The 20,382-nt window shown below is 46.4% G+C and overlaps 1 protein-coding gene across 7 annotated transcripts in view; it reads left to right on the plus strand.

Annotated features, from left to right (window-relative positions):
• MCPH1 (microcephalin 1) overlaps positions 1 to 20,382 on the plus strand; it is a 244,677-nt gene that overhangs the window by 174,884 nt on the left and 49,411 nt on the right. The window contains exon 13 of one of the 7 annotated variants that reach the window (XM_008979008.5): positions 1 to 20,000. This exon is cut by the window's left edge and continues 17,439 nt beyond it. The exons of the other annotated variants lie outside the window; for them this stretch is intronic. The gene's annotated coding sequence lies outside the window, so the exon portion shown is untranslated. Of the gene's footprint in view, positions 20,001 to 20,382 lie in introns of those variants that run through there. 7 annotated transcript variants of the gene reach the window in all.

Raw genomic sequence — 20,382 nt, forward strand, 5'->3', positions numbered from 1 at the left:
TATTCCTGGAGCTGCTTCCCAGGCCAGAGTCCATGGATTTTATGCGTAAATGGCCTGGCGTTGGGCCAGCCATCCAGGACAGGGGAGCTGTGTGATCTGATCTGGGGATTTTTTTTTTTTTTTTTTTTTTTTTGAGATTGAGTCTCTCTGTCTCCTAGGCTGGAGTGCAGTGGCCAGATCTCGCTCATGGCAACCTCCACCTCCTGGTTCAAATGATTCTCCTGCCTCAGCCTCCTGAGTAGCGGGGGGGACTACAGGCACCTGCCACTACACCCAGCTAATTTTTTGCATTTTTAGTAGAGACGTGGTTTCATGGTGTTAGCCAGGATAGTCTCAATCTCCTAACCCTGTGATCCTCCCGCCTCAGTCTCCCAATGTGCTGGGATTACAGGTATAAGCCACTGCGCCCAGCCTGGTCTGGGGATATTTCAAAGAGAGTAGAATACCAAGGCACCGTGGGATGGAGCCTGCTTCCAAATATTGAGAAGTGCACCAGGCTGAGCTGTGTCCAGAGGAAGGGAGAACGTCTTTCATTCATTCCCTGAAAACTCACCCAACACCTGAGAGTTCCATCTTGGCATCACCACCTGTAGTCTCTTTATCTGTTAAATGAGAATAACTGACCGGTTATTTGGAGAGTGAAATAACATTGGCAGAGGACTGGGTATGGTTTCTGAGTTGTGGGTTCGCTCCCTCTCCTGGTCCCCTTCTCCTCCTTTTAACTAATTATCAAAGATAATGAGACAGTTTAGATCCATTCTCTTGGAAAAGTATAGCAGTCAGCCCCTACCCTCGGTCTCACTTTAGATACCAGAAACCATATATGTCCCGCGTTGGCAGAGCTGGACTGTCTGTCGCCCTCTGATGCAATCCTGCATTCCTAAGGAATGTGTTTTCCTGGGGCTTTTTAATGAAAAGTGCCTGAGCATTAGTTTTGGTGCCCAGATAATGTGAGTGTAGTGAATATAGTTCGGACTTTTTGTTCATATTTTGTTTGTCATTGTCACTGCAGAAATAAAATTAACTCCTTAATGTTATCCTTGATGCGCACACCAAGTGGTTTGCCCATTATACTGAGAAAATAGGAAAATGGTTTTAGAAAGAAGAAACGAAGGACACCAACAGCTCTTTACAGCCCCAAAGCAGGTGTTGCCAGTGGTCACAGGAGGGGGTTCTTAGTTATCAGCAAGAGAAGCTGAGGCTTTCTCATTTATGCAGAAATGGAATTTACTGAGTAATATTAAGGGTGCGATGTCACCATTGCCACAGTCACACTGCCCACGCAGAACTGGCCTGGCAAGGTGTTACTCTGGCCACCATTGCTGGACCAGGATGCTATGCCCGTGCCGTGCCCCTCCCATAAACTGAGTGTGGCTGCCCATCCCTGCCCCTCTGTCAGTAGCGTCAGGTTCAAACTTCTGGGAAGTCGGCCCGGCTCTCATCGGCTTAGTCTGAACAGCTGCCTGTTCCTTAGAAGCCGCCTGCACTGGGACAATGGGAAGTATTAGTAGACGGTATGGTGGGAAGATGACTCTGCATCCACCGAGACTCTTGGGCTGGGGAATGGTCTGAGCATATGACCGCCTCAGACCCCAGCCAACAAAAGGGAAAGGTCTCCCCTGTACTCACCCAGGCTCCATGATGTCCATCAGCACTTTCCTCCTCTGTTGCGGTGTAGGTCAGCCATTCGCAGGTGCTCACACTACCCTGATGCAATCGGTTGTTCTTTACAGCATTAAACTGAAAGAATCTCAGAGTTAGGGCTGGGTAGAGTGGCTCAGCCTTCTAATCGCAGCACTTTGGGAGGCTGAGGCGGGCGGATCATGATGTCAGGAGTTTAAGACCAGCCTGACCAATATGGTGAAACTCTGTCTCTACTACAAATACAAAAATGAGCTGGGCATGATGGCACATTCTTGTAATCCCAGCTACTTGGGAGGCTGAGGCAGGAGAATTGCTTGAACCAGGGCCTGGGAGGCAGAGATTGCAATGAGCCAAGATCACACCATTGCACTCCAGCCTGGGCTACACAGTGAGACTCCACCTCAAAAAAAAAAAAAAAAAAAATCAGAGTTTGGAAGGACTTGGACAGATCTCACATTATAGAGGAGAAAAAAGCCCCAGGATGCAGGGGGACTTCCTTGAGGGCATGAAGGTAGGTAGTACATACCTTGAACACAAGTCTTCTGCTTCCTATTCCTGTAAATAACTGCATTTAACATTTTTGTACATTAAGCATTACTGATTCTTCGTCAATGACTATGATCAGCCTTCCACATCTCAGGTTCTACATCTGTAGGTTCAACCAATCATGGACCAAATATATTCAAGAAAATGAAATAAAAATACAGCAATAAAAAATACAAAAAACATAGTATGACAATATAGCATATACATTGTATTAACTCTCATAAGTAACCTAGGGATGATTTAAACTATGTGGAGGATGTGCATGGCTTATTTGTAAATACTATATTTTCTATATAAAGATTTGAGCATCCATGGATTTTGGTATCCAAGGAGGGGGTTTTGAAACCCGACAAACAAAGGGACTACTGTGTATTACTTTCTTAACACATTTATGCCTGGTGTTCCATTGTTGGAATGCTAACCGTGTGGTAATTATTTATTTATTATATTATCCGACTGCTCAAGGTCATCACCAAGGTCTAATTTTTCACACACACCAGATTGCAACGTCCGGCATAAATGGGGATGAATTTACTGCTCACACTTACTTTCTATCCAGAAATCCAGTGTCCCTATACTATTTGTAACTGTGGAGCCAAGAGAAGCCGCTGAATCATGTGGTGAATATTGATGGAGAACTTGAGATTAGGGCTAAAAGCAGTCATTCCCTGTTCTTCCTTTTAAAAAATTATTAGCATGTAACTTAAACATCAGGGTCTCATGTAAAACAGAACGGTATCTTCTGACATTTTTACAATTCTCATATTCTTACAAAACAAAGTTAGGAAGTTACATGAAGAAAACACGCAAACTCTGTGTGGCTAAATCTTTAGTACCTGATTTCCATAGTCTTGGAGAAAGTTTAAATTACATCGAAACTTTTCTAAACCAGTGTCTTACTGTGTTCAGGCTGCTATAACAAAGTATCATGAACTTGGTGGCTTATAAACAATATAAGTTTATGTATCACATTTCTGGAGGTTAGCAAGTCCAGTATCCAGGCGGATTCTGTGTCTGGTGTACGCCCGTTTCCTGGTTCATAGTTGGCCCCTTCTCTCTGTGTCCTCACACGGTGGAGGGGGTGAGGGAGCTCTCTGGGGTCCCTTTTATAAGGACACCAATCCAGTTTGTGAGGACTTCACTCCCATGACCTACTCCGTTTCTAACGGCACCACCTCCCAGTACCATCGCACTGGGGTTCGGTTTCAACATGCATTTGAGGGAGGTGCAAACATTCAGACCATAGCTATGATCGTCATTCAGTAACTGCAGTGCTTGGCTGTGGGATGGGAAGCCTGTCGTAAACGGCGTCTGAGTGGGATCAGGGGTCTCAGGCTGCCTTCACATCTAACGTTAGCACTCTGGAGATGGACATCGCAGCTGCAGCTTACTGTGCATGGAAAGCATTTAGAATAATGCCTTGCATATAGCAGAGTGCTCAGTGAATGTTCACTGTCATTATGGTTGTGTATCAGCCACCTTAATTATCTTTTCCAGTCCTCATAGTAACTCTTCAAGATAGGTAGCCTCATTTTGCAGTTGAGGAAACTGGAGCTTAGCGAAGTTTAGTGATGTTGCAGAGCTAGAGTTCAAACTCAAGACTGGCTCCAAAGTACATCTGTCTGTGTATTGGCTTCTTTCACCTCCGACACACGGAATTGGGTTAATTAGAGTCCTTGATTGAGTACATGTTCTCTTCATTCCTCTACGTGCCTTTATTTTATGTTGTAATGTTATTTTTTGTTTGTATTTAATAGTGTGATAAACACTGTGAACTCACCCCTTAGCTCTCATCACAAAAGCCTGGGTGCCCACCTCCACCTCTGCGTTCCACATGCCCCATTGCCCTGCCTTTCCTGTCCACGGAAGCCACTGTCTGGAATCCTTTGTCATTCAAACCCTTTCACAGTATGTCTCTCTCCAGAATTTTATTTCTCTACTGTTTCCCCTGGAAGCTCTGTTTCTAAGATAACTGTGGTACCTCTCAGCTCTGTGGCTTTTGCTCCTGCTAGCCTTTCTTCTTAGACTCTTTCAGCCCCTACAAGGTCTCAGCTTTTCAGAGCCTTTCCCATCATTTCACATCCTAATTTTCTTTTCCATGAAGTCTTTGCTGGGCCACAAGTATTGGGGAGCCCTCACTGTTGTTGTGAAGTTCTGCACGTGCTTACTCGGCACATAGTAGGCATTCAGGTATTCACATTGAAATCGAGTTACATGTGGTCCTATTCTGTAGCAAACCAGAACTCCTGGGGTAAAAACGCTGCCTTCATCTTGGCAAACTCTATCGTAACCAGCACAGTGTCCCACTGAGTATTAGACGCCCAAGAATTTTCTTTCTTTTTTGTTTTTCAGAGTGATTTTTTAAATTTGCTTTTTTTAGTATCTTGAAGCAGCACACATTTTAGTTTCCTTTATACTTGATGTTTTATTTCTTCTGAAAAACAAAACCAAAACGGAACACGTGCAGAGCATGTAAGATTGACGCAAATAATAACTGGCAGCGTGTCCTAGGAAAGACTCCTCAGATGTTTTAAGTGACAAACAAAAACACACATAAATATTTATTGCACACTTTTCATGTGCTGCAAGGCACCGGCTGTCTAATGTGGAATAAAAGCAACAAAATTCCTGCCATCTGGGACGTGCGTGTTATGTCAGCACAGGGAAGAGATCGAGTGTGTGTGCGTAGAATGTCAAGAATACAATAAAATGAAGTGGGCGAAAGGATGCAAGGGTGAAGGCAGCATGGTGAATACAGGACTTGTGGATGAAGGGCAGAGTTCTTGGAGAAGGACCCCTGAGTGCCTGAGGGAGAAGCTGGTGTGAAGTAGTGAGGGCAACGTGACTGGAGATGAGGGCTTGGTGGGGAGCTCACCCCTACGTCTTGTAAATAGCTCTCCAAGTTATCCGAGGCGGGTTATTCTGTGGCGAAGACGCCTCAGCTAACTGGATGCAGAAGAGACAACTGCATAGAGCCTCATGGTCTCAGAGTCTTTTTTTTCTAGGTCATTGGCATTGGGGTTCATTTGTTTTTGTGTGTTTTTTTTTTTTTTTGAGACAGAGTTTTGCTCTTGTTGCCCAGGCTAGTATACAATGGCACAATCTCAGCTCATTGCAATGTCTACCTCTCAGGTTCAAGGGATTCTCCCACCTCAGCCTCCAGACTAGCTGAGATTACAGGCACGCTCCACCATACCTGGCTACTTTTGTATTTTTAGTAGAGATGGGGTTTCTCCATGTTAGTCAGGCTAGTCTCGAACTCCTGACCTCAGGTGATCCACCCACCTCAGCCTCCCAAAGTGCTGTGATTACAGGTGTGAGTCACCATGCCCGGCTTGTGCTTTTTTTTAAGACATATCTTTGGCACTTTGTACCTACCTTCTTTTGTTTTAAATTTTGCATTTTGCCTACTTTCAGGTGGGTGGACTTTGTTGTGGTGGGTAGTTCAAGACTCACCATCCTAATGTGACTGTGCTTTGAAACTCCCACCAGTCCGACAAACGCATGGGTTTTCTGGCCACATTTGCCGTCCACACCTTTGATCATCTTCCTAATCTTCCAACCTTCCTGCCACGGTCACTTCCCAGAAATTTGCTGATCCCCAGAGTTGTCTGTAATAGAAATCCTCAGATTCACGTGTTGAATTTGTAATCAAAAGTCACATATTGATTTCAAAATCAATGCACACTTTAAAAATAACACTAGAGAATCAGCAGGTCGGGGAGGAAGGAAACCTCAAGTCCGTCTCGTGCAGCCATCCATCTGGGATGTGAATTCCTCCTCTTCATGAAATTCCTCCTCTTCATATCACAGTCTAGGGGTTAGTGAACAATGGGAAGTTGAAATTTAATGCAAGCAAAAGTCACCCACAAAACATATACCGACCGATTTAGAAGAAGACGCAGCAAATGGAGATTATTGTGAAAGAACTCTTACCGGACTCATTCTTTTTTGTTTTAATCTTTGCATACCCTAATCCTTGTAGCTGCATATACCGATAACACTTCACATCTGTAATAAACTTGGTACCAGAACACAATTCATTCCAGACCTAACTCCGTCAGATCATTAGAACTGGGAGAGGAAAAAGTTACAATGGTTTATCCATCTTGTGAAGCATTTCTCGGCGTTGGCTATACGTCACTTAATCGCTTCGAAAACTCGACCATGTATAAAGCAGTTTGTAGTGACTGTTTACGGTGACTCTACAGTAAAATGGTCCTGTCCTGCCTGCTCTGCAAATGCAGCCATCATCCAACAAAATTCACCTGTGTGGGGAAGTCCTCGCTTCCAAACGTGGTTCTTTGGCCAAACAGGTTTGGTCAAACTGTGTCCCCTAGTTGCACTTTCCCCATATTTGATTAACAAATAGCAAAACGGAGATAATCTCAGAGGTACCTGAGAGCCTCAAAGCCCAAATAAAATATAGGAATCTTCCTGTTGAGTAAAACTGGCAATTTTGATTAGCAAGGCTCCATGAGTCAGCAGATAATCCCTCTTCTCCTCACCCCAGTGTGAGGTCATGGTGAGTTTTGTTGTTGTTGTTAGAGGGAGTTTTGCTCTGTCGTCAGGCTGGAGTGCAATGGTGCAATCTCAGCTCACTGCAACCTCTGCTTCCCGGGTTCAAGTGATTCTCCTGCCTCAGCCCCCCGAGTTGCTGGGACTACAGGTGCACACCACCACGCCCAGCTAATTTTTGTATTTTTATTAGAGATGGGGTTTCACCATGTTGGCCTCGATGGTCTCAATCTCTTGACCTCATGATCCACTTGCCTTGACCTCTCAAAGTGCTGGGATTATAGGCGTGAGCCACTGCGCCCGCCCAAGTTGTATTTTGTAAGAATAAACTGTTCTTTAGCAATTCAGTTGGGATACTGGGAGTCAAACTATATTTTTCTAATATTTTCAGACTAAGACACAGTATCTCTGCTTTCTGGACTTTTCTGCGGCAAATAAACGATTTATCAGCAATGCAAAGAAAGTTCTCCCGATGGGGACTCCCCTGGGGAGAGGAGGTGGGGTCTCACTAGTGCACAGCCACAGAAAGACATGGCAAGCTTATTACACATGAAGCAGGAGCCGTGCTCACCACAGCACTTGTCTCAGGAGTTTCCTGTTTGAATGAGACACTTTGGGTGGACTCTGTGGGGAGGGAGAAGCTGTGTGTGGCCATCACAGCTGGAAGCATGGCGTGGTGCCCTCGCAGCTGTCTGGGAGCCTCTTCCCAGGAACACCGGCTTGTCTCGGGTGCACCATTGCAGCGGGAGCCCTTGTCAGCCACCTCAGAGTGACTTTTTGCTCCTAAACCATGCAATCGGGCTGCTCTGGCAGCCTTCTCCATTCCTCCTCCAAAGGTTTACCTCTCTAAATATCAAAAATGAGAGACTACTGTAATTTATTTTTCCTTTATTCCTTAATGTGTGACATGAGCCATCACTTTCACCTTAGTCATTTTGGCGGGATTCCCATACTCGATTAAATATCCTTCCTTCCACATGGTCCATTGGAAGAGAGAGAAATTACATGTAACTGCTTTTTCCTCCTCTTTATAAAGTAGTCTGGTGGCCGAGACACTTGGCCTGTACTTCCTTCTCCATGACCCATCATGCCATGAGATTGCAGGGCAGAGTTTTAAACACCACAGGCTAGTTTCTATAGCATGGGAGCAGGCCAACAGTCCCAGACTGGTGTGCATTTTCTACTGCACCGCCCGTGTTAACCCAAGTTCACTCACAGCTGTAACTACAGAAGTGTTTCTCAAAATGACTGAACCTGCCCTTCCTTTATTGAGTTTCTGCGATAGGTTCTCCCTGTGTCACCCAGGCTGGAGTACAGTGGTGTGAACATGGCTCACTGCAGCCTTGACCTCCTGGGTTCAAGTGATCCTTCTACTTCAGCCTCCCAAGTAGGTAGGACCACAACCATGCCCAGCTCATTTTTTTTTTTTCTCTTATTTTTTGTAGAGACGGAGTCCCTCTTTGTTGCCCAGGCTGGTCCTGAACCTCTGGGCTCAAGTGATTCTCCTGCCTTGGCCTCCCAGAATGCTGAAATTACAGATGTGAGCCAACGTGCTCAGCCTGTCCTTCCTTTAAAATGGGCAGCTGGGCAATAACACAGGGAGGACCAACTACATTTCTCAGACCATTTAGAGAAGGTACTTTTGCACAGACAAAATATACACTCTCTTACCTGCCCCACCTTTAAGGCTGGGCCTTAAGGGTCACGTGCTATCCTCCAGCCTCCAGCCTTCTCTGTAAATAACCTCTTGGTCACAGGTGCAGCCCCGTGCAGCACGTGTCTGTGTGCAGAGGAAGACCACCATTCTTTCAGCAGTTATTGAGCATTTGCCTACTTTGTGCCAGTCATAGGGCTTAGAACTGCACAATATGGGGAGACTTCTGACAAAGAGAGCATGAAATAAAGGCAAACAGGGAGAGAGGTTTGGGAGAAATCATGAGCACTCCAGTGAGGATCAAGGGACAAAGCTGAAACAGGAAGACAGAGCGCTGAGCTTCAAGCCATTCCGCTCTGTGGGCCACGGATCCCTTAAAAGTCGGTGGGCACGTTTTGGTGAGATTGAGCTGGGAGTTCTGTTGAGGACGCACTGAAGGGGTGGGAGATTAGGCCACATACCACCTGAATCCTGCCACTGGCTTTCGTCTAAACCACCCGTAGCATAGACATCCTGGCTTAGATTTCCCTGTGTTGCTTCCTACCTGATGGAAACACCCCTGCTCAGAGTGCGGGCTATGGGAGCCAAGCCTCTTTGCAGCCAGCCAGAAGGCTGCTGTTTCCTCACTCCACCACCCAGTGCCTTCTATTCAGCTCTGCGCTAGGGACCTCTGCTTCTACTTCTCAGCGTTGGAAATGACCATTTTTTTTTTTTGCTGTCGATGATTTGTATTGACTTGGCGTGAGTGTGTGTGCACATCTGTGGTGGTCTGAATTATATAGACCAGAAGGGCGTCTGATGCCTCTTTTATATAAATAAATAAATAATCTGAAAGGAGAAATGACTCACTGAAGTCTGGCAGATACAGAGCCCTGTGATTCGACTTCTCACTTGGCCATGTGGAATTCCAAGTGGGTGTCCTCAGCCACTTCTATCCCCACATGTACTCCTGGCTTAGAATCTGTTTTGTTTTGTCTTATTTCAGCTCATGGCTCTCGTTCCCCACTCCGCTTTATGGGGTATGATTTCCATACAATAGAATTCAACACTTTCAGCGTGTGGTTGGATGGCTTTTGGCAATTGTATTCGGTTATGTGATCACCCTCCACTCAAGATACAGAACCCTGTTTCTCATCTGCTGATTGCCAGACATTTGAATTCTTTCCAGTTTTCGCTGTTATGAATCCGATTATGATTTTTGGCATAGATATGTATGTAGCTATTAATAATCACTTGGTAATTTTTCAGAAGATAGCAGTCTTGGGGCCTGGATGGCTTATTGTGGTCTCAAAAAGTTCCCGATGATAAGGGTGCAGCCTCATGCTTCTCTTTAAGAACGCATTATTACTTGCAGGGGAGCTTTGGTAGGTAAGAAAGCAAGAAAGTCCATGTGGAGACACTGTCCAGAGTGCACAGACAAAGTCAAAGGATGGTAAGTGAGCAATGCCCAGAAGCATACGGAGGAGATCACTGCCCCTCCTGACTCTACTGGTGATGTAATGTATGCATCTGAGCCCGCTGAGCAAGTGTCCTCCCACTGACATGCTGGGGACACTGGATTCCAATGCAGAGTCCTTCAAGCTCAGGCTCTGCTCAATCTGACACATCTCTCGAGCATTTGTCTTAAGCTCTCCGAAGTCAGCTTCCCGTCTTGGGCAAGTAGAAGTGAAAGGGTTTCTACTTTGCCAAGTGAGCGTATATGGGGAGACTGAGGGTGTGGAGCTGATGATGGTTGCGGGGCTGGCTGACAGTGTCTACAGAGCTAGTCTTGAGACAGGCTGACACCAGACTGGATGGGACCACTGTACCTCCTATCTGCTCTGCCTTCTCCTCCTCCAGGAAGGGAAGAGCAGCAGCTGCTCCTGGTTGGGCATTCTCTTTCCAGAGCCAGCCCAGCCCAGCAGAGATTCCTTCATAAAGTAAGTCACTGTTACCAGAGCAAGAACTATATATTCACTTAAATTTTTTTTAACTGAAATGGGACTACAACAAAAAGAAAATTATACATATGAGAATGTTTCTCAGAAAATGCACACTTTGTGGTTGCAAGGAATCATTTGATAAAGTCTTTGGAGATAGGCTGAGCCCCTCCACCTCCCCAGGAACGTGTGAGGATGGTAAGAGAGGATCAGACATCTTCCAGGGAGGCTGTGTCCACCTGGGTTCCTGGGGTGGGATAAGTCCGGTTGAACCAGTGCTGAACTGCCTGGGTCCCGCTGAACGTGTTGAACCGGGTCTGGCGCCTCGTCTCTGGGCATCCCCTCCTGCTCTCACCTGTCCTCCAGGTACAAACTCAATAGTCAGCATCAGTTTTTAATGTTACTAAGTTAGTCATGGTTCTTCCCTTGGCTTCCCAGCCAAGCCTCATACTCCTCGCTCCTCTTTGCCCAGGTCTCACCAGCCGCCCTCAGTCCAGGGGCACTGCCGTGTCTGCCAGCACCATGACAGGCAGGCTGGAGGCCCAGTTCTCACAGGAAAGACTCGAAAGGGGGGCTTTCCATCCTTTATAGTTTACCTGCTACTTACAGGCCACCAGGACAAAGGATCAAGGTGGAAAGGCACACATTGAAGCACAGAGCCAATGGAAAGGCAGTCACTAAGAGGATTCTATTGCTTTTACAAGTGGATAGTTCTTAAACAATCACTGTGTGAAAACAAGAGTACAAAATGATGAAAACACCTGGATGGTGAATTGACAACAAGAGTTTTCCTGGAACATCATCCTGTGGGCACAGGGAAGACGGTTTTGCTCTGTGGTGACGGATGGTCAGGAAATGTAGTGACAGCAGGGAAGGCATTTTACAGAGCTCAGACCTTAACTGATGGCTTTTTCACTTATTAAGGATCCTTTTATTTTTTTTTCTTCTTGAAAAACAAGTGATACCTCAATTTATAGGAATCCTTTTCAGTAAAAATTGGGACAGTGATAGCAAGTGGAGAGTATTTATGTGCTATACTTCCTGTCTTCCCTCAGCTTTTATTACTGAGGATATTGACATGAAAACAGGATCTTTGTATCCAATGAGTTCATCAACAGCTGATTTCCCACCAGAAATTCCAGACTTTCTGACATCAGCGTGCATTGCTCTGCCTGTCACTTGAGCGCCGGCATCTGGAAATGATGAAATCCTGAACAACCAAGTTGGTTGTCAGGAAGACAAGGCAGCGGGGGAGGGAAGGGCGCTGAAGTTCAGCGAGTGCCCGCGGTGTGCCAGGCATTGTCACCTTCCGTCTCAGTGGAATACCTGGCTATGCGGTGCAGCGAGAACCATAACTCGCTGGTCAGCCAAAACTTTCCCACCTCTCCTTAGTGATCTCAAACGTTTCCATGACATGTGTTGCCGCTAAATACATTATGTGTAAATTGCCAAAGACCTGCTGATTTTCAAACCATGATATAATCATGGGAATGCTTTTATGCCTGAATTGCCATAAAATGGTTGAGACGCAAAGATACAGCAGAATATATCAGATAGTTCTACAGAACTCTCATTATGGAAAAGCAAATAATTCAAAAGAGAAGTCTCAATTCATAAAAGGCTAGTTTTACTTTAAAATATCTAAAAGACATGCATTAAAAAGACATGGCACTGTCCCCTGAAATTATCTTGTGGTATTGCATTTCAAATGCTACCTTCACTTTAAAACTTGCCATGTCAGCACGTTCTCTGTAACAGCAAAAAGTCGGGGAGCAAGGACCATTTGGTGCTAGAAGAATGGTTGGGTAAATCATACCAACTTGAAAAAGTGTTTTTGCAGAGTTTTCAGTAGCCTGGGAGACTGTTGTAACTTTAAGTGGAAAAAAAATACAGATCCAACTATGTAATCATTAACATAGAAGTAAAAATGAGTAGGCTGGGTGCAGTGGATCACAAGGTCAGGAGATTGAGACTATCCTGGCTAATACGGTGAAACCCCATCTCTACTAAAAATACAAAAAAATTAGCTGGGTGCAATGGCATGCACCTGTAGTCTCAGCTACTCCAGAGGCTGAGGCCAGAGAATCTGCTTGAATACAGAAGGTGGAGGTTTCAGTGAGCTGAGATCGTGCCACTGCACTCCAGCCTGGGTGACAGAGTGAGACTCCATCTCGAAAAGAAAAAGAAAAAGAAAGAAAGAAAAATGAGCAAAGAAGCCAGGAGTGGAGGGAGTAGCACCCTGCCCTAAATGCGCATTGGCCCATCATCACCTCATGCATGAAGAGAATGGAAAACATTTGGTTTATGTTTCCTGGAATGTGTCATAAGCCATTGTAACCAAAAACTACGGCATGACCAAAAAGCAAGGCAGGCCTTGGGTGGGAAGCTAAGGAGGGTGGCAGTTTCTCAAACTCATGTCAGATGTCCCTTGGCCACTACACAGAATCCGCTGGTTTCTGGGTTCTGGTTGACCAGAGGCCTAAGCTGGAATCTGGTTCTAAAAGCTGATTTGTCTTCTAGGGCTTGTTGGATGCAAATCCGCACTGAGACATTGTCACAAGCAATAGCTTAAGAAAAACATGAAGGATGTAATAATAATACATTTGGGGAAAGAAGCCTGAAAAAGCAGTTTCTCCCCATCTGCTAACACGTTTGATTCTTGCAGTGACCCTGGGGTAGGTGTGATGGTGATCTCTGCTTCAAAGTTGAGTAAAATCGAGGCTGCCTGAGGTCACCTGACTCCCTCACAGGCCAGTGGAGACTGGCTTCAGACTCGGGCCTGTGGACCCCAAGCCCTGGTCTTTCACACTTTGACACCTCACTCAGCGCGATGAGTAGTTGGAATCGCCCTCACTGGCTACATGCCTACTCTCTGTAGTCACCGTGTTTACTGTTGAACTCTAGGGTTAGTGTTTATTAAGGTCTTGATCTCATAGATCATTTGTAGACAGTCGAATGTTGAGTGATCAACCCTGGTAACGTGATTTCTCACTGCTGGCCCGTGAGGCCATGGAAATTTTCCCATTGAAATCACCCCTTGTGTGGAATGAATGGTCAGTGGAACACAGGCATTTTCCTCTCCTGCCCTCTAGGTTTTAAAATACTTGAATGTCCTGAAATGCAGGAATATCATAAGAGCACTTAAGAAACATCTTTGCGGGGTTCTTTCCAGTGTGCTCTGTGGGCTGCATGAGATGCTGTGTTCCATGACACGCAGCCCTTAGAGAAACGTATAATTTCCTTTCCTCCTGCTTCAGCATTATTGGTAAAGTGTGAAGCTAGTCCCAAGAGACTCAGCTCCTGCACTGCATTTGCATAGAAGGGCATTCAGATTCCACCAGGGATAACTTCTCTAAACCCCTAGAATTCCTCATTTTGACCCTTGGCATACTCTATATTTATTGAAGTACAAAAAAAAAGGAGTTGAAAGTGATTTTATATATATGTAATACAGGGTATATTATGTTCACTGTAAAATTCTTGAAAGTTACTTTTTGTAAATGTAGTAGATATATCAGGTTCACTGTAAAATTCTTTACATTTAAAAATTTTTTAAATACAATGCTAGGGGAAACCTATGGGACAGAAGTGGGGAAGAAATTCCGTGAGGCAAACTGAGAATGGGAAACCATGTGAAGTTCTGTTAGAATATCATCGCCAATCTTCTTTTTCTTTATGCTTATATGTCGTGAAAGCAAACAGGGAACAATAAAATACAGTGTAACAACCACGTACCCACCATTCAGCATTCTCTAGTCCTAATGATCATTCTTATCATTTTTCAAGGCAGGATCTTGCTCTGTCGCTCAAGCTGGAGTGCAGTGGTGTGATCATGGCTCACTGCAGCTCAACCTCGAAGGCTCAAGTGATCCTTCACCTCGACCTCCCAATAAGCCGGTGCTGCACATGTATGCCACCACACCCAGCTAGTTATTTTTGGTAGAGACAGGGTTTTGCCATGTTGCTCAGGCAGGTCTCAAACTCCTGGACTCAAGTAATCCGCCTGCCTTGGCCAATTTTAATATTTTATTATAGTTGTTTCCATTTTTTTTTCTTTTGCTTTTCATAAATTAAATCTTATAACTATCATAATTTCACAGAATATTAGAAAGTTAAATCCCCCTTTACATCTTTCCCTTCCTGACTCCATTCTTCCTCCCTCTCTAAAAGTAACTGTAGTCCTGAATTTGCCGATTATCACATAAACGTACCACACAATTTTAATGTGATTTTTCAAATGAGAGTTTCATGCCGGGGGGTTAAAAGCACTGGTTCTGGAGTCAAATGTCACTGGGCAGGAATGCAGACTGTGGCACGTCCCAGGAAGTGCAAGGCTCCTTCCATGCCTCAGTTTCTCCCTTCGTCCAATGGGGATGGTAGTTATTGCCTTACAAGGCTGCTGTGGGAATTAAGCAAGACAGTTGACATTTGGGCAGCTCCTGTCAGGTGATGGCACCTGGTAAGTGGAGGGGAGTCGAAGCTATAGTTATTTGAAGTCATTTCAAAAGAAATCGCATGAGTGTGACTCTCGACCACTTATAAGTCCCAAAGGGAATCAGCTTCCTAGCAGAGTCCTTGAGCTGTGAGCAACCTTGGAACTCCCCTAGAGATGGCCCCAGCCCTCTTCCTTTGCAGCTAGGGAGAATGGGGCCAGGAGAGTTCAAGCACCTGGTCTCACCCAAACCTTGTTGGTGGCAGAGCAGACTCCTACTCCAGGGCTCTTCCCCCAACAGGGCACTGCCCTGCCCTCCCCACCAGCCCCCTAGGGTACCTTCAGAGGAACCCGGCTGGCTTCCGCACCTAGCTTACGCTGGACTCCCCTGTGCTGGTTGTAAACTTGTTATGAATCCCATTTGACTACAATTCAAACACAATGCTTTTCCTGCCAGAGTCGGTTTATCTCTTTTTTAAATCAAATTCTCTCTACTTATTTAGGCTGTATTTATTTGTTGTTAAAATAATCTAGGCTGTTGTTTTTCTTTTCTTTTTTCTTTAAATTGAGGAAGGATCTCACTTTGTCACCCAGGCTGGAGTGCAGTGGCACTATCTTGTCTCACTGCAACCTCCACCTCCTGTGCTCAAGCGATCCTCCAACCTCAGCCTCCTGAGTGGCAGGGACCACAGGCACATGCCACCATGCCCGGATGATGCTTTTGTGTGTGTATTTTTGATGAACGAGGTCTTGCCATGTTACCCAGGGTGGTCACAAACTCCTAAGCTCAAGTGATTTGCCTGCCTTGGCCTCCCAAAGTGCTGGGATTAGAGGTGTGAGTCACCACACCCGGCCAGCTCTTTTCTCTTCCCCCTACTCCCCAAATAAACACAGAGCTTTATTCTTGCCTTAGTCAAATTGCTGCTTCAAGACTGTGGTTCAGACACTATTTTTGGGGGTGTTTTTCTGTTTTTTGTTTTGTTTTTCAGACAGAGTTTCGCTCTTGTTGCCCAGACTGGAGGGCAATGACAAGGTTGCTCAATGCAACCTCCGTCTTGCAGATTCAAGCAATTCTCCTGCCTCAGCCTCCCAAGTAGCTGTGACTGCAGGCACACACCACCACACCTGGCTAATTCTGTATTTTCAGTAAAGACAGGGTTTCACCTGCTATGTTGCCCAGGCTGATCCCAAACTCCTGACCTCAGGTGATCCACCCACCTCAGCCTCCCAAAGTGTTGGTATTATAGGCGTGAGCCAATGCACCTGACCCAGACGCTATGCTTTTATGGCTGGATTTTGGTTTTGCTCTAGTTGGGATCTAAGGCACCCTTATTACTTGAGCTTTGAAGAGAGCATTACCAGTGTATTTTTATTGAGGTCATGTTATAAAATTGTCGCATAGAACTTCGCAAGAGGAGACAGCCTCTTCCTTTGGAGATACTTTCTTTTGCAAAGATTGAGATCATTCCACAACAATAGAGCTCTGTTCATTGCTTCCTTCTTATGCACAAGTGACTGTCCCTCCCGTCAGAGGGACCCCAGCTGGCACTTCTCTCAAGTAGACAGAAGCCTGGAGAGAAGGCTGGGGGTCAACTCCAGACAGCTTCCCTGCTGTCTGTCTCTCCTGTAACCTCCCTGGGTTTTCCTGGGTCCATGTATTTTCTTATTGTCTTCAGTATTTTGACAGCTGGCTGTCCAGGCACAGCTGCTGTGTTTGAGCAGGTTCGCTGAGGAGAACTGGGGTGTGGCTGCCATGCGGGGAGTGGCTGCAGGGCCTGGCCTGGCCTTCCAAGAGCCCCCATTCCCCGTGTACCCAGGTCATACCCAAACAGGTGCGTTCCTTAGGCAGGTCCTGGAGAGCGTTTCTGGTAAAAGGTTCTTTGTGTTAGGAATGTTACGTAGAGCGCCATGAGCCAGGCCAGAGTGGAATGAGTGGCTTACCCAGGGCAACTCCCGACCCTGAGAGTCCTGGCTGTGGAATTTTACTGGAGTTTCCACTGCATTGCAGCCCAGCGTGGGACACAGAGGGCTTCCACTCCCTTGGACCATGCTAATCCTTCCAAAAGACTCATTCGTGGGCCCTCGTGGAGGCTTCTAGGACATCACCAAGAAATAAGAGTCCTTGATCATACCCAGTGAATTCTGAAACAGTGAATGAATTTAGGATCTCGTGTATCCGTGCTGCTAAGGGCATCCTGCCACGGAGCCCACTCCCGTCAGGCTAGATTGTTTGCAACATCACCAACTGGCCTTTTTCTGGAGGAAAAAATGACACTATGAAGACCTCAGTGTTCTCCCGCAGGAGGCTGCAGGGGAAGAGTATTGGCCTGTCACTTGCCATCTCTCATTTCTGCGATGGTACAGAGAGGGAAGGGAGGCATGCATACCTCAGAATCTAAATTACAGCTTGTGGAAAGCCCTCTGCTCTTAGGGTCGGAGTGTCAGGCTGCAGAAGACCTATTTTAAAGGGATAGAAGACACATTACTTTAGCTCCTTCTCCTAGGAGGCTCCCTAATGGTTTTAAACTGCTCTTTAAAATCGAAGTTTTTCTAATCGACTTTTGACCTGCCTGTTAACTAAGAACCCCTTGTAAATCTTAAGTCTATATAATTGTCAAAGACAGGCAAGTTGAGGTTGAGTGCCGCTAACTTACTGACGTCAGACAAATCACTTTGTCTTTGGGATCCTTGCCCCCCTATCAGTAAAATAGAGATGAGTGATCAATTCAGAAGCATTCGCTGAGCACCCAGTGCTGCGAGGCACTGGGTACTTGGCCAGGGAGTGAGAGAGGCAAGGATCCCTGTCCACATGGAGACGTCATTCCAGCGGAGGAGACACACCGGAACGAATGAACGGAATTAGCAAAGAGGGCGTGTCCCGTGGAAGCAAACAAGCGATGGAAGCCTGGAAGATGGATCAGGAGTGCGGACTCGAGTTCACAGCGCTAACTGTCCCATCGAGAAGCTGAGTGAGTTAAAAGAGGTCAGAAAGTTGGCCAAGTAGATGCAGGGGAAAAGCGTTCCCTGGGGAGGGAGCCAGCCAGTGGCCTGCACAAGGCCTGATGGGTGGCCGAGCCAGTGGGGAAGAGGAGGGAGCAGCACAGTCGGGGCGAACCCGCAGGTGGGCTTCTGCTGCAGAAGAGATGTGGGAGGCCTGCAGGTTTGGGCGAAGAGTGCACGGTCCAACTAAAGTCTTCAGAGCATCGTTCCGGCTGCTGCACAGGGGAGGGCATCGGGCAAGAATTGGTGCAGATAGTAATAGACAGTAATAAGTCAGATACAACTGTGCAGGCAGCTGCCCTTCACAGATGACAAAGCACCAGAAAAGTTAGGGTGCAATTGTTTGTTTTCAGTTTACAAAAAGGAAGACGATTAATCCCCAGAAAGGAGACTGTGAGACTCAGATGACAAATTTAAGAAATAAATAAATAACCACAGGAGAAAGTCTCCTTTTTATTCATCCATTTATCTTTACGAAAAGTCTGTTTCTGTGTCCTTCAGCACGGTTTTCAGGAGCACTTAGAGCCGATCCGTGGAGTGGCCCTTTTATGAGTGCCAACCGTGCTGAACAGCATAAGCCGTGTGGGACACATCTTTCGTGGACATGAGAAGGACACTGGAAGAGATTTTGATGATTTTATTGGACTCCAGTCTCAGCTTTGCCACGAGCTGGCACTGTGCCTGGGACCAAGTCACTGCATCCCTTTGGGTTTGCGTTTGCCCACCTGGAAGGTGGGGGAGTGCAGTGAGCGCTGCTGTTCTTCTTGAGCTCTGTGGCAGCTGCATGAGTGGCTCTACGGCTCAGCCCCCCGGCTGCATCACGTCGGGTTGTAAGCAATAAAGAGATGAAAGGATTTTATCCGTTAAGGGAAGTAGCCCCATCTGTCAGGATGGTTGGCTCCATTGTATCTAACTTAGGTATCTTTTTTTGGGGGGGGCGGGGGAATGGAGTTTTGCTCTTGTTGCCCAGGCTGGAGTGCAATGGTGCAATCTCAGCTCACTGCAACCTCCACCTCCCAGGTTCAAGTGACTCTCCTGACTCAGCTTCCCTAGTAGCTGGGATTACAGGCATGCGCCGCCATGCCCGGCTAATTTTTTTTTTTTTTTTTTTGTATTTTTAGTAGAGATGGAGTTTCTCCATGTTGGTTAGGCTGGTCTCAAATCCCTGACCACAGGTGTTCCGCCCGCCTCGGCCTCCCAGAGTCCTGGGATTACAGGTATGAGCCACCATGCCGGGCCTAATTTAGCTATCTGTTGAGCCTGTACACATGGCAGCCAAGGGGACCTGGCCATCAGAGCCATGGAAGATGACCCAGCATAATGGGCTGGGCAGTAAAGAAGCCAGACTCTGGAGCCAGTGTGGAGGTGCAGGCACTCACAAGCATGAGGGCATGATGGGGGTGCACAGAGGGACCCCTGGGCTAACAGGGGCCCAGGAGATAGTGTTATGGCATTGGACTTCGTATTCCCAGAGACCAGCACAGACCCCAGAATACAACGATGCCAAAAATAAAGTTGAACTGAAAACCCCAGCTAGATCGGTGCTGGGGAATAAATCTGTTTTCTGCTGAAATTGATAGTCTCATAAAAAGCTAAGACACATGCAGTGAGGAGTAATCATTATCAACCATCAAATAGCTAAGAAGCAACTGAGAGAATGCAGAAGCACACGCAGTAAAGAACGAGTGAGAAAACCCTTGTATAAAGGATACAGTCAGAGTTCGCAACCAGTTGCTTCTCAATGTCAATTAAATCTGCAAAGAATCTAAAATCATCCTGTAGACTACACTTAGAGGGTAGGGAGAGGGCAGTGGTGCATAGTGGGTAGGAGATGGGCTTAGCATCCGAGCAGGCTGGACACGCAGCCCTCTACCTGGTACGTGATCTGAGCACTTCTTTTACCATCTCTGAGCCTCAGTGAGGTAATACAATCACCTAAGCCTGCGGTGAGAATTAGAGGAGCAAGTGGATGAGCCTCAGTCCTGTGTGGGTGCTGGCTGCTCACAAGGTACATGGATGCCATCTTTAGCATCATCACTGTCGATACGGAGCCAATGGTGAAAGTAGGACTCAGAGGCAAGCCCCAGCATTTTCCACCATTGTCTTATTTCTTAGGGCTCAGGAAGACGTTAGACTTCTAGAAGGAGATCCCTTAAAAACAAAACAAAAGGTAGACTCTGAATTTTGGCTACAAGTCGCAAATATGTCTAGTAAGATGGGTTTTACGTACTTGTGCCAAGTGCCATCGGAAATACCGTAGACCGTGCAAAAATGAAAAAACAACAAACAGCCCCAGGGACGCGGCGCTCTCTCCCAGCCCAGAACGTTCCCCAGCTCGGCCAAGAGTTCTGCTGGGTTTTCTCTGGGGGCTGGTGCTGTTGAGGATGCAATAACCCGGCCAACGGAGGAGGGGTGCCCAGTACTAGGGAGGGAGAGGGAATGAAGAAGAGTTCCCCTCTCTTTCCTAATTCTTCATCTCTGGCAACATTTCCTTCCACAGGGTCCTGCTTTTCCCATTCTCACACTCCACTGCGCCCCTCCTGAACTCAGTCCTTCCTGAATATGGTGCACTGTACCTCCGTCACCCACATTGCCTTCATCCTCTCCCTCATAAGCACATCCTAGGCCAGCCTGCCCTTCTCTTATCCGTCTCTTTAGAAGAAATGTGA

Source organism: Callithrix jacchus, chromosome 13 (assembly GCF_049354715.1).
Source record: "Callithrix jacchus isolate 240 chromosome 13, calJac240_pri, whole genome shotgun sequence".
Classification (NCBI taxonomy): Eukaryota; Metazoa; Chordata; class Mammalia; order Primates; family Cebidae; genus Callithrix; species Callithrix jacchus.